Source organism: Hyla sarda, unplaced genomic scaffold (genome assembly GCF_029499605.1).
Source record: "Hyla sarda isolate aHylSar1 unplaced genomic scaffold, aHylSar1.hap1 scaffold_307, whole genome shotgun sequence".
NCBI classification, from domain to species: domain Eukaryota; kingdom Metazoa; phylum Chordata; class Amphibia; order Anura; family Hylidae; genus Hyla; species Hyla sarda.
Window position 1 is genome coordinate 85,542 of NW_026609792.1, and position 12,040 is coordinate 97,581.

At 43.9% G+C, this 12,040-nt stretch overlaps 2 non-coding genes and 1 pseudogene across 2 annotated transcripts; all 3 read right to left on the reverse strand.

Moving 5' to 3' along the window:
- Positions 1 to 3,289: 3,289 nt before the first annotated feature.
- Positions 3,290 to 3,480, reverse strand: LOC130328364 (U2 spliceosomal RNA). Its single transcript, XR_008872372.1, has one exon. It is a non-coding gene; the product is annotated as a U2 spliceosomal RNA (small nuclear RNA).
- Positions 3,481 to 5,553: 2,073 nt separating this feature from the next.
- On the reverse strand, positions 5,554 to 5,744 carry LOC130328366 (U2 spliceosomal RNA). Its single transcript, XR_008872374.1, has one exon. It is a non-coding gene; the product is annotated as a U2 spliceosomal RNA (small nuclear RNA).
- A 2,024-nt stretch (positions 5,745 to 7,768) lies between these two features.
- On the reverse strand, positions 7,769 to 7,974 carry LOC130328387 (U2 spliceosomal RNA; annotated as a pseudogene).
- Positions 7,975 to 12,040: the final 4,066 nt, after the last annotated feature.

A 12,040-nucleotide genomic window follows, 5' to 3' on the forward strand; every position in this document is an offset into this window, starting at 1 on the left:
AGCACTTCAAATGTGTTACTGGTTTCTGGCGCCAAATTCGCACTCTCCTCACCACGTCTTTTTTTGGCGGACTTCCCACCATGCACCAGCTTGAAGCCATTATTATTTTCATCTTGGACATTGTTTCCCACCACCCTCCCTGTTACACAAACTAGTCTCTCCAGAGGACTGAAACTCCTCTATGTTAGCAGGGTCAGAGGGATGAACAGATTCAGCTGTGTGAACAGGGCTCTGCACTCCCTCAATCACCTCCTCCAGCTGCCTAAAGGCATCAGCCACAGCAACTTGTACATCCACAGGTTTCTGAGGAATAACTTTCAGTTTTTGAGGGGCCAACTTCCTCACAATTTCCACCCCTCTTGCAGCACTTGCATAGCTTGGTCTTTTTGTACCAGGACAGTCTTTATAAACATGCCCTTCCTCACGGCACAGGTCACATTTTTTTGTGTTGGGGCAACTCCCCGCATGGTGACCAGTACCATTACAGTTCCGGCACACCTGTCCCTTAAGGCAGCTCTCTTTCACGTGGCCAAAAGAAAAACAATTGCGGCAATAATATGGCTGTCCAGCATAGGATAAATATCCCCTATGTCCAGCAACTGAAAAACTAGCTGGGGGATGTTTAAAGCCACCAACACAACTGGGATCCACTTTCAGTTTCACAACAAATTTATATTTGCAATTAAAGATTCCCAGTACATTGGTCTGTTTTTCACCTCCACGCACAGAGTCACAATATTGGCGCAGAAAACTTTCAATTATAGCCACATCCGTGAAAGGGTTATAAACATGCACAAGGACAGTTTTTTCTTGAAACCCAAACAAAGGAGTAACCTTCACTCCCTCCATCATGGGGTCCTTGCTGAAATTTCTCAAACGTTCATAAACATCAAGGCACCTACCTTCCTGCTCAAAGGTGACCTCATAAGAACCCTTGCGAGGAGCCTCATTAACGCTGAATATTTCTGACTTGTCCACTCCAAGCTTCAGCATGATGATGTCCCGAACCAGGTAAACAACATTGTTCTTCACAGCACTTCCGGGATCCACCTTCAAACGAATGGTATTCTTCAGACCAGCCATCTCTCCAGGCAGAACTGTCGGCACGAAACCACAGAAAGAGAATCCCTTCCAGCAAACTGGGTAAACCCAGAGATCGCACCCTCAGGCGAGACCAAGGCAACTGCACTTGATCTTAGCCAAAAGGCCGAGAAGCGATAACCGTGAAAGGGGCGGGCCCAACAAGGTCCCCTTCATGGGCACTATCACTGCTTGCTGTCAGGGAGACTGCCAGACAATTTCCCATGCACACTCTGGGCTGGGGGGCAGTCAACCACCAGTACACACAGCAGAACCTAAACCCATACCATTATTGCTAAGCAGCAAGACAGGGGCCCATTGCACTCCCACGGGGCCTTTTTAAATGCAATCCATAACCCGGATTTGCCAGGAACCCTTCTTACTCCTCCTACTTGCATGTGACACTGGGCTTAGGATCTGCATAGGAAACACACACACAAGCACACACCTACCTTTGTTGCCTGCAGATGCCTCCTTGGCTGTCCCCAAACGGTATCAAACCAACACCCACGGGAAGCTGTAAGCATAGAGGACATGCCTGCACCCTATTGGACTTACTTGTGTGGGTTAAATCCGGGTTATTTGACAACCTATGGCGGTGATGGTTCTGCTCAGGCAGAGCAGTGCTGATGCTCCTCATAAAGCTGTCGCTGCTGTGAAGGTTCTAGGCGACATCACAATCCCTATGGTTACATACACAACAAAGCTGGGTTGTTGTTGTTTACACTCTGCAAGGCCTGTGGAAGTGAGTGACATCATAGCACTGTAGTTCTAAGGGTTCTAGATGGATGCAACAATCTCCTGTTGCTTCTATGAAGGCCATAATAGACGACATCACCAACCAGCTCCATAGTCACATACACAGCAAAGGTGAGATGTTGTTTACACCTAGTGATGTCAGTGGTATTGAGTGACATCACAGCACAGTGCTAAAGCTCCTGGGCCTGGACACAGCAGCGGCTGCAATATCTCAACGGAGAATACGTTTATATAAATATGTGTGTGTGTGCGTGTATATATATATATATATATATATATATATATATTTCTCCGCCGAAATCACTTTTAAACCCATTTCCACCTTTTTTTCCCTTCTCTTCCTCTTACTTTTTTTTCACGTTTTTTTACGTTTTTCTCCTTTTCGCCTCTTTTCTGGGCGTATTATTCTTCTTTTTCTTCTTTTTTTTCGTCTAATGCATACCCTATCAGTGCAGCAATGCTTATTCAATACGCCAGCAGATGGAGACACTGGGGGATAATTTTCTGAGGATTTATACTGATTTTTCCTGTCTGAATTTGTCGCACAGAAAGTTGCAGGCCAAATATGTGTGACATTTCTGCGACTTTAGCTTCTAGAGCATTTTTACAACATTATACATAGGTGCTGAATACATAAAAAGCGACTGTTCAGCGACAGACAAGTCGCATCGGCTGAAAGTAGGCCAGAATGTCAGTCCATGTTGGAGCAGGTTTAGATACAGTCTAAAGCATAGATCTCAAAGTCTGTGCACAGAATTTAGCAAGGGCCTCGCACCTTCTGATGCATTAGGTAGGTGCACAATAGCATAGCCTAACCCTCTGTACTTTGGTCTATATTGATGCGGGACATAGACAGCCAGCTGATGACCAATCCATTAGTGCAATGGATGGCTGGAAGCATTTGTCTTTGCCTTTGCAATACCACAGAAGCAATGCATGGTCAATGTACAGCAATGACACACCTGTGTGAACAGCCAGGAGACCCCCCATGTTATGTTACATAGTTACATAGTTACATAGTTAGTACGGTCGAAAAAAGACATATGTCCATCAAGTTCAACCAGGGAATTAAGGGGTAGGGGTGTGGCGCGATATTGGGGAAGGGATGAGATTTTATATTTCTTCATAAGCATTAATCTTATTTTGTCAATTAGGAACATTCAGCACCCACCCGCTATAAGGCAGCTGCCTATCATGTCATGCCCTACCTACCTGCACAGGTGTGCTGGATGCTCAGATGATCCAATTAAGGAGGCCATTTAGTCAGCAGCAGCAGAAGTCCTGTGCCTGGACGCTCCAACAGCGGCCAGACACAAGCAGAAGCAGCAGCAGCACCACCTTTTGTTTTTTGGCTGCTGCAGCAGCAGCAAGGCCCACAGGGCTGGCTAGCTGGCTAGCCAGCAAGCAGGTAGCAATGAAAGTAGGAATCTTTCTTTTTAACCCTGTAAGGGGGTGGTGCACTGTACCCGAAGATACTGCCATATCGGGTCAATGCATAGGGCGACGGAAGCAAGCTTCGAAATCGGCCCCCGTTCTCAAAAATCCATTTAATATATGGTCCCCAGATAGGGGACGTATCAGATATTAAACTGATAAGAACAGATACTACACTTGATCTTAGCCAAAAGGCCGAGAAGCAATAACCGTGAAAGGGGCGGGCCCAACAAGGTCCCCTTCATGGGCACTATCACTGCTTGCTGTCAGGGAGGCTGCCAGACAATTTCCCATGCACACTCTGGGCTGGGGGGCAGTCAACCACCAGTACACACAGCAGAACCTAAACCCATACCATTATTGCTAAGCAGCAAGACAGGGGCCCATTGCACTCCCACGGGGCCTTTTTAAATGCAATCCATAACCCGGATTTGCCAGGAACCCTTCTTACTCCTCCTACTTGCATGTGACACTGGGCTTAGGATCTGCATAGGAAACACACACACAAGCACACACCTACCTTTGTTGCCTGCAGATGCCTCCTTGGCTGTCCCCAAACGGTATCAAACCAACACCCACGGGAAGCTGTAAGCATAGAGGACATGCCTGCACCCTATTGGACTTACCTGTGTGGGTTAAATCCGGGTTATTTGACAACCTATGGCGGTGATGGTTCTGCTCAGGCAGAGCAGTGCTGATGCTCCTCATAAAGCTGTCGCTGCTGTGAAGGTTCTAGGCGACATCACAATCCCTATGGTTACATACACAACAAAGCTGGGTTGTTGTTGTTTACACTCTGCAAGGCCTGTGGAAGTGAGTGACATCATAGCACTGTAGTTCTGAGGGTTCTAGATGGATGCAACAATCTCCTGTTGCTTCTATGAAGGCCATAATAGACGACATCACCAACCAGCTCCATAGTCACATACACAGCAAAGGGGAGATGTTGTTTACACCTAGTGATGTCAGTGGTATTGAGTGACTTCACAGCACAGTGCTAAAGCTCCTGGGCCTGGACACAGCAGCGGCTGCAATATCTCAACGGAGAATACGTTTATATATATGTGTGTGTGTGCACGTATATATATATATATATATATATATATATATATATATATATATATATTTCTCCGCCGAAATCACTTTTAAACCCATTTCCACCTTTTTTTCCCTTCTCTTCCTCTTACTTTTTTTTCACGTTTTTTTCACGTTTTTCTCCTTTTCGCCTCTTTTCTGGGCGTATTATTCTTCTTTTTCTTCTTTTTTTTCGTCTAATGCATACCCCATCAGTGCAGCAATGCTTATTCAATACCGCCAGCAGATGGAGACACTGGGGGATAATTTTCTAAGGATTTATACAGATTTTTCCTGTCTGAATTTGTCGCACAGAAAGTTGCAGGCCAAATATGTGTGACATTTCTGCGACTTTAGCTTCTAGAGCATTTTTACAACATTATACATAGGTGCTGAATACATAAAAAGCGACTGTTCAGCGACAGACAAGTCGCATCGGCTGAAAGTAGGCCAGAATGTCAGTCCATGTTGGAGCAGGTTTAGATACAGTCTAAAGCATAGATCTCAAAGTCTGTGCACAGAATTTAGCAAGGGCCTCGCACCTTCTGATGCATTAGGTAGGTGCACAATAGCATAGCCTAACCCTCTGTACTTTGGTCTATATTGATGCGGGACATAGACAGCCAGCTGATGACCAATCCATTAGTGCAATGGATGGCTGGAAGCATTTGTCTTTGCCTTTGCAATACCACAGAAGCAATGCATGGTCAATGTACAGCAATGACACACCTGTGTGAACAGCCAGGAGACACCCCCATGTTATGTTACATAGTTACATAGTTAGTACGGTCGAAAAAAGACATATGTCCATCAAGTTCAACCAGGGAATTAAGGGGTAGGGGTGTGGAGCGATATTGGGGAAGGGATGAGATTTTATATTTCTTCATAAGCATTAATCTTATTTTGTCAATTAGGAACATTCAGCACCCACCCGCTATAAGGCAGCTGCCTATCATGTCATGCCCTACCTGCACAGGTGTGCTGGCTGCTCAGATGATCCAATTAAGGAGGCCATTTAGTCAGCAGCAGCAGAAGTCCTGTGCCTGGACGCTCCAACAGCGGCCAGACACAAGCAGAAGCAGCAGCAGCAGCACCACCTTTTGTTTTTTGGCTGCAGCAGCAGCAAGGCCCACAGGGCTGGCTAGCTGGCTAGCCAGCAAGCAGGTAGCAATGAAAGTAGGAATCTTTCTTTTTAACCCTGTAAGGGGGTGGTGCACTGTACCCGAAGATACTGCCATATCGGGTCAATGCATAGGGCGACGGAAGCAAGCTTCGAAATCGGCCCCCGTTCTCAAAAATCCATTTAATATATGGTCCCCAGATAGGGGACGTATCAGATATCAAACTGATAAGAACAGATACTACACTTGATCTTAGCCAAAAGGCCGAGAAGCGATAACCGTGAAAGGGGCGGGCCCAACAAGGTCCCCTTCATGGGCACTATCACTGCTTGCTGTCAGGGAGGCTGCCAGACAATTTCCCATGCACACTCTGGGCTGGGGGGCAGTCAACCACCAGTACACACAGCAGAACCTAAACCCATACCATTATTGCTAAGCAGCAAGACAGGGGCCCATTGCACTCCCACGGGGCCTTTTTAAATGCAATCCATAACCCGGATTTGCCAGGAACCCTTCTTACTCCTCCTACTTGCATGTGACACTGGGCTTAGGATCTGCATAGGAAACACACACACAAGCACACACCTACCTTTGTTGCCTGCAGATGCCTCCTTGGCTGTCCCCAAACGGTATCAAACCAACACCCACGGGAAGCTGTAAGCATAGAGGACATGCCTGCACCCTATTGGACTTACCTGTGTGGGTTAAATCCGGGTTATTTGACAACCTATGGCGGTGATGGTTCTGCTCAGGCAGAGCAGTGCTGATGCTCCTCATAAAGCTGTCGCTGCTGTGAAGGTTCTAGGCGACATCACAATCCCTATGGTTACATACACAACAAAGCTGGGTTGTTGTTGTTTACACTCTGCAAGGCCTGTGGAAGTGAGTGACATCATAGCACTGTAGTTCTGAGGGTTCTAGATGGATGCAACAATCTCCTGTTGCTTCTATGAAGGCCATAATAGACGACATCACCAACCAGCTCCATAGTCACATACACAGCAAAGGTGAGATGTTGTTTACACCTAGTGATGTCAGTGGTATTGAGTGACATCACAGCACAGTGCTAAGGCTCCTGGGCCTGGACACAGCAGCGGCTGCAATATCTCAACGGAGAATACGTTTATATATATGTGTGTTTGCGCGTATATATATATAATATTTCTCCGCCGAAATCACTTTTAAACCCATTTCCACCTTTTTTTCCCTTCTCTTCCTCTTACTTTTTTTTCACGTTTTTCTCCTTTTCGCCTCTTTTCTGGGCGTATTATTCTTCTTTTTTTTCGTCTAATGCATACCCCATCAGTGCAGCAATGCTTATTCAATACCGCCAGTAGATGGAGACACTGGGGGATAATTTTCTAAGGATTTATACTGATTTTTCCTGTCTGAATTTGTCGCACAGAAAGTTGCAGGCCAAATATGTGTGACATTTCTGCGACTTTAGCTTCTAGAGCATTTTTACAACATTATACATAGGTGCTGAATACATAAAAAGCGACTGTTCAGCGACAGACAAGTCGCATCGGCTGAAAGTAGGCCAGAATGTCAGTCCATGTTGGAGCAGGTTTAGATACAGTCTAAAGCATAGATCTCAAAGTCTGTGCACAGAATTTAGCAAGGGCCTCGCACCTTCTGATGCATCAGGTAGGTGCACAATAGCATAGCCTAACCCTCTGTACTTTGGTCTATATTGATGCGGGACATAGACAGCCAGCTGATGACCAATCCATTAGTGCAATGGATGGCTGGAAGCATTTGTCTTTGCCTTTGCAATACCACAGAAGCAATGCATGGTCAATGTACAGCAATGACACACCTGTGTGAACAGCCAGGAGACCCCCCCATGTTATGTTACATAGTTACATAGTTAGTACGGTCGAAAAAAGACATATGTCCATCAAGTTCAACCAGGGAATTAAGGGGTAGGGGTGTGGCGCGATATTGGGGAAGGGATGAGATTTTATATTTCTTCATAAGCATTAATCTTATTTTGTCAATTAGGAACATTCAGCACCCACCCGCTATAAGGCAGCTGCCTATCATGTCATGCCCTACCTACCTGCACAGGTGTGCTGGATGCTCAGATGATCCAATTAAGGAGGCCATTTAGTCAGCAGCAGCAGAAGTCCTGTGCCTGGACGCTCCAACAGCGGCCAGACACAAGCAGAAGCAGCAGCAGCAGCACCACCTTTTGTTTTTTGGCTGCAGCAGCAGCAAGGCCCACAGGGCTGGCTAGCTGGCTAGCCAGCAAGAAGGTAGCAATGAAAGTAGGAATCTTTCTTTTTAACCCTGTAAGGGGGTGGTGCACTGTACCCGAAGATACTGCCATATCGGGTCAATGCATAGGGCGACGGAAGCAAGCTTCGAAATCGTCCCCCGTTCTCAAAAATCCATTTAATATATGGTCCCCAGATAGGGGACGTATCAGATATTAAACTGATAAGAACAGATTTTTTTTTTTTAACTTGACTACCCTTACGGGGGCAACTTTATTAAAAATTAAATAATGTTAACAAAGTTGTGCAAATATGTCAATAAATACAGTTACATATAAATAACATATTTACAACATATTAAAACATAAAATGGGCACTTGGTGGCTTTACAAGATAGAATTCCATTCTTTTAAAAACCATTTTCTAGATAAAAGCGGAAATTTCTTCTTGTCTAAAAGATAGTACTGGTACATTTCATAAAAACAGATAGATAAAATGTCCTTCACAGATAAAACCTCATGCTTGAACAATAAAATATTCCTGGCCTTCCACAGAGCTGCCTTCACACAGTTTATGATCTTCCATGCAATAGTCTCTTGAGTCCGTGTTGGGCATTCCAGGCAACCATAAAAAACCACTGCAATATTTAAGTATTTTAGTCCAGTTATCCTTTTTACCAGAGGGAGTATCTTTGTCCATATTTTCTGCGAGTAAAAACAAGTCCATATTAGATGGTGCACGGTCTCCTCTTGTCGGCATCCCTCCCTCGGGCAGGTTGCAGAGTTGGATAATCCTCTTCGGTGCTGGAATGCCCGGCATGGAAGACACTCGTGTGCGCAGCTCCAGGCCAGGTCCTTCTGTGAATTAAAAAGATAATTAATACTCAACATCTTCCAAATCTGTATACACTTCTGTTCGTTAAAATTTTTGATGGGAGTCACGGTACTGGTTTCTTTTATTTCCTTTAGTAGTTTTTTGCTATTGCACAGATCCTGAACACTTTTACCTTTAAAATTATATAAGTTTAAAATTTTTCCTAAAATCATGTATTGAGGGGGTAAATTCAAAGAATAAGGGCAACTTAAAACTGTAGAAAACCAGCCGTTCCTCCGCATAAAATAACCAGTATTAAAACGAACAAAATAAGACCAGTAGCTATCTTTAAAAACAGTAGTAAAACACATGCTAAAAAACTTTATTAAAAGGAAAGCTTTAAAATCTGGAAAATCCTTACCGCCCCTGGAGTTCGGTTTTATCACAATTTCTCTCTTTAATTTTTCGCTCTTAGAACTCCAAAAGAAAGTAAAACAAGCTTTTGTTATTTTCTTTAGAACCATTTCGGGGGGTGGGAAAACCAGACTTAAATACAATAAAATAGGTAAAAGCACCATTTTTGTAATTAAAACCTTCCCTTCCATTGTAAGTTCTCGCATGTTCCACATACATATTTTCTTATTTATTTTCTGAGCCACCAAGTCCCAGCTATTAAAACCATTATTAGACTCGTCAAAGGAGACACCTAAAATCTGCACCGACTCAGACACAGGGACGGGCACATCATACAAAGGCATTCCGCCTATGTTTAAAATGTTACTTTTGTTAAAATTGACTTTAAAACCGGAGGCACAATTAAAATATTGAATCTGTTTTAGCGTCTTCTGAAGCGATGGGGTGTCCCTGCAAAACACCGCAACATCGTCCATGTACCCCACTACCTTCGCCTCTAGTCCCCCTCCTCCTGGCAGGGGGACTCCATGGATCTGCTTATCCTTTCGTATTGTACATAAAAGAGGCTCTATTGCGCAAATGAAGAGTAGTGGGGACAAGGGACACCCCTGCTTCACTCCGGAATTTAAAATCACGCCCTGTGTCTTAAAACCATTTACTAAAATTTTACTAGTACAGTTATCATAAAAAGCTCTAAGAGACAATAAAAAGCCATCAGGTATACCCATTTTCTCTAAAACCTTAAAAAGATAAAAATGCGACACCCTGTCGAAAGCTTTTTCAAAATCTATGGATAAAACCGCCAGCTTTCCTTTTCTTAATTTGGTGTCGCTAATTACATCCTTTAAAAGGTTTAGGTTCTCCCATAAACTCCTCCCAGGCACCCCACAGACTTGGTTTGTATGAATTATTTTATGGATTACGTTCTTTAAGCGGTTAGCACACAGTTTCGCCATTATTTTATAGTCGCAGTTCAGAAGGGTGATTGGTCTCCAGTTTTTGAGTTCCGACCGGTCTCCCTTTTTGAATAGCAGGGAGACATCACCCTTCTTCCATGAGCCTGGGAGGATTTTAGACTTAAAGACTTCAGTAAAAAGGGAGAACAAATCTTCTTTTAAAATACCATAAAAAGTAACATAAAATTCAATGGGTATACCATCCGGCCCAGGCACTTTACCTGTTTTAAAACTCTTGACGGTCTCTAAAATCTCCTGCTCTGAAATATTCTGCAATAAAAAAGACTATGAGACAGGATCTAAAAAATTGGTGATCTCCTTTAACGAGTCATTCATAAAACATTCATCAATGTGTTTTACATTAAAAAGATCCGCATAAAACTCTTGCACCTTTTTTAAAATACCCTGTACATCATTCACTCCTTCAATGTTTTCTATTAACCTTCTATTTTCATGTATTTTCTTAAAAAAATACCTGGAGCAGGTCTCGTTTTCCTCAAGATGCTGTATTCGAGACCTAAAGATAATTTCTTTTCCTTTCTGCTCCAGGCACTTAGTTATTTCTTTTTTAAGATCATGTACCTCCTTCTCCACCTCCATCCCATGTGCTCTGAATTTGTACAGGGTTTGCAGACGAGTATTTAGGATATTATAAAATTCACGTTTTTCTTTAGCTTTCCTAACCCCAACACGGATAAAAAATTCTTTTATTTTTAGTTTCATTTTTTCCCACCAGATACTGGTGGGAGTGTTGGGGTCTTTTACTCGTCTGCATTCCTTGTAAAAGGTGATAAAATCTGATAAAACCTGCGGATCTTCTAAAAGGGACACATTTAACTTCCAGGCATTCCTACCGGTTCTCCTTTTAAAATCACTTTTAACTTTAAAATACAATAATTTATGGTCAGAAAAAACATTGGTAAAAAGATCACAGTTAAAAGGCAGTACTTGATAAGAACAAAAAATAAAATCTATCCTGGAGCAACAGCTTGCATTGCTCCAGGTAACACCGTCTTCCTCTGGTACGTTAAAATTACATTTTTTAAAAACATCAGTGAGATTAAAATCTAAAATCAAGTTTTTTAACATAAAAGAAGTCTTATCATAGTTCCTACTCACTGCGTTCGAAAAACGGCGTTCTCCCCTTAAAATACAATTAAAATCACTTGATAAAACAAGAGGACTAGAATTGTTAATAAAAAGGGGTAAAATCTCCAACATTTTTATTCTTTCATTCTTATCGGGAGAACCATAAAAATTTAAAAACTGCCATTTAATACCATTAATAAAAGCGCTGACCAATAAAATTCTGCCTGGTAAAATTTCGTTAAAACTCTCAATTAAAACGTTCCCTTTAAAAAGTATGGCGACCCCTGCTGATCTGGACTCATTTGATCCAGACCAGACTGATGGACCGTGCACCCAATCATCTTCATATTCTTTATAATTTAATCTGTGCGGGATGCCACATTCCTGCAGGAAAAGGACGGAAGCAGCAAAAACCGACAAGTAATTAAATAGGGCAACCCTTCTTACTCTGGCGCTCACACTTCTCACGTTCAAGGACAGACCGGACAACTCAGCCATGGGAATGTACAAGAAAACGTCTTACACCTCTGATTCCCCCTCCGAAGCCTCATACCCCCCAAAATCTGACTCAACTGTACGCATAGAGGAAGCAGGAGAGGAGGCACCATCACTCAGCCGACCCCCCTCCTCCATCATGATTGAGGCATAGTTGTTCTCGGGCATCCTGGCAATCAGGGCTCCAGACTCATTGGGTTCTTCCACCTCTTGCCCCTCCATAGGGGTCGGGTGTTCACTTAGCTCCGTCTCTGGTACCTCAGAGACGGTCACCCCTGAAACCTCCTCCTGGCAGGGAGGAGGGGGGGTATCCCCTATGGGGACCTGTGGAGGAACGTCACTTGGGTTCCCTACATCCGCAGGTACTTCCATCGGTTCCCCCTGGACCGCCTCCGCATAGAGTCTTCTGGAGCCCCTCCGCCTTTTAACCTTCACCTCTCCACCCGGATCCTCGCTCTCAGGGGGACCCTGAGCCAGAGGTTGCTGAGAAGCGGATTCGGCCGCCGTCCGCTCCTCTCTTAACCCAGCATGCTCCTGGGGGCCAGTTTTTTCACCACTTGCACGTTTTTTGGCCATCCTCTGCTCT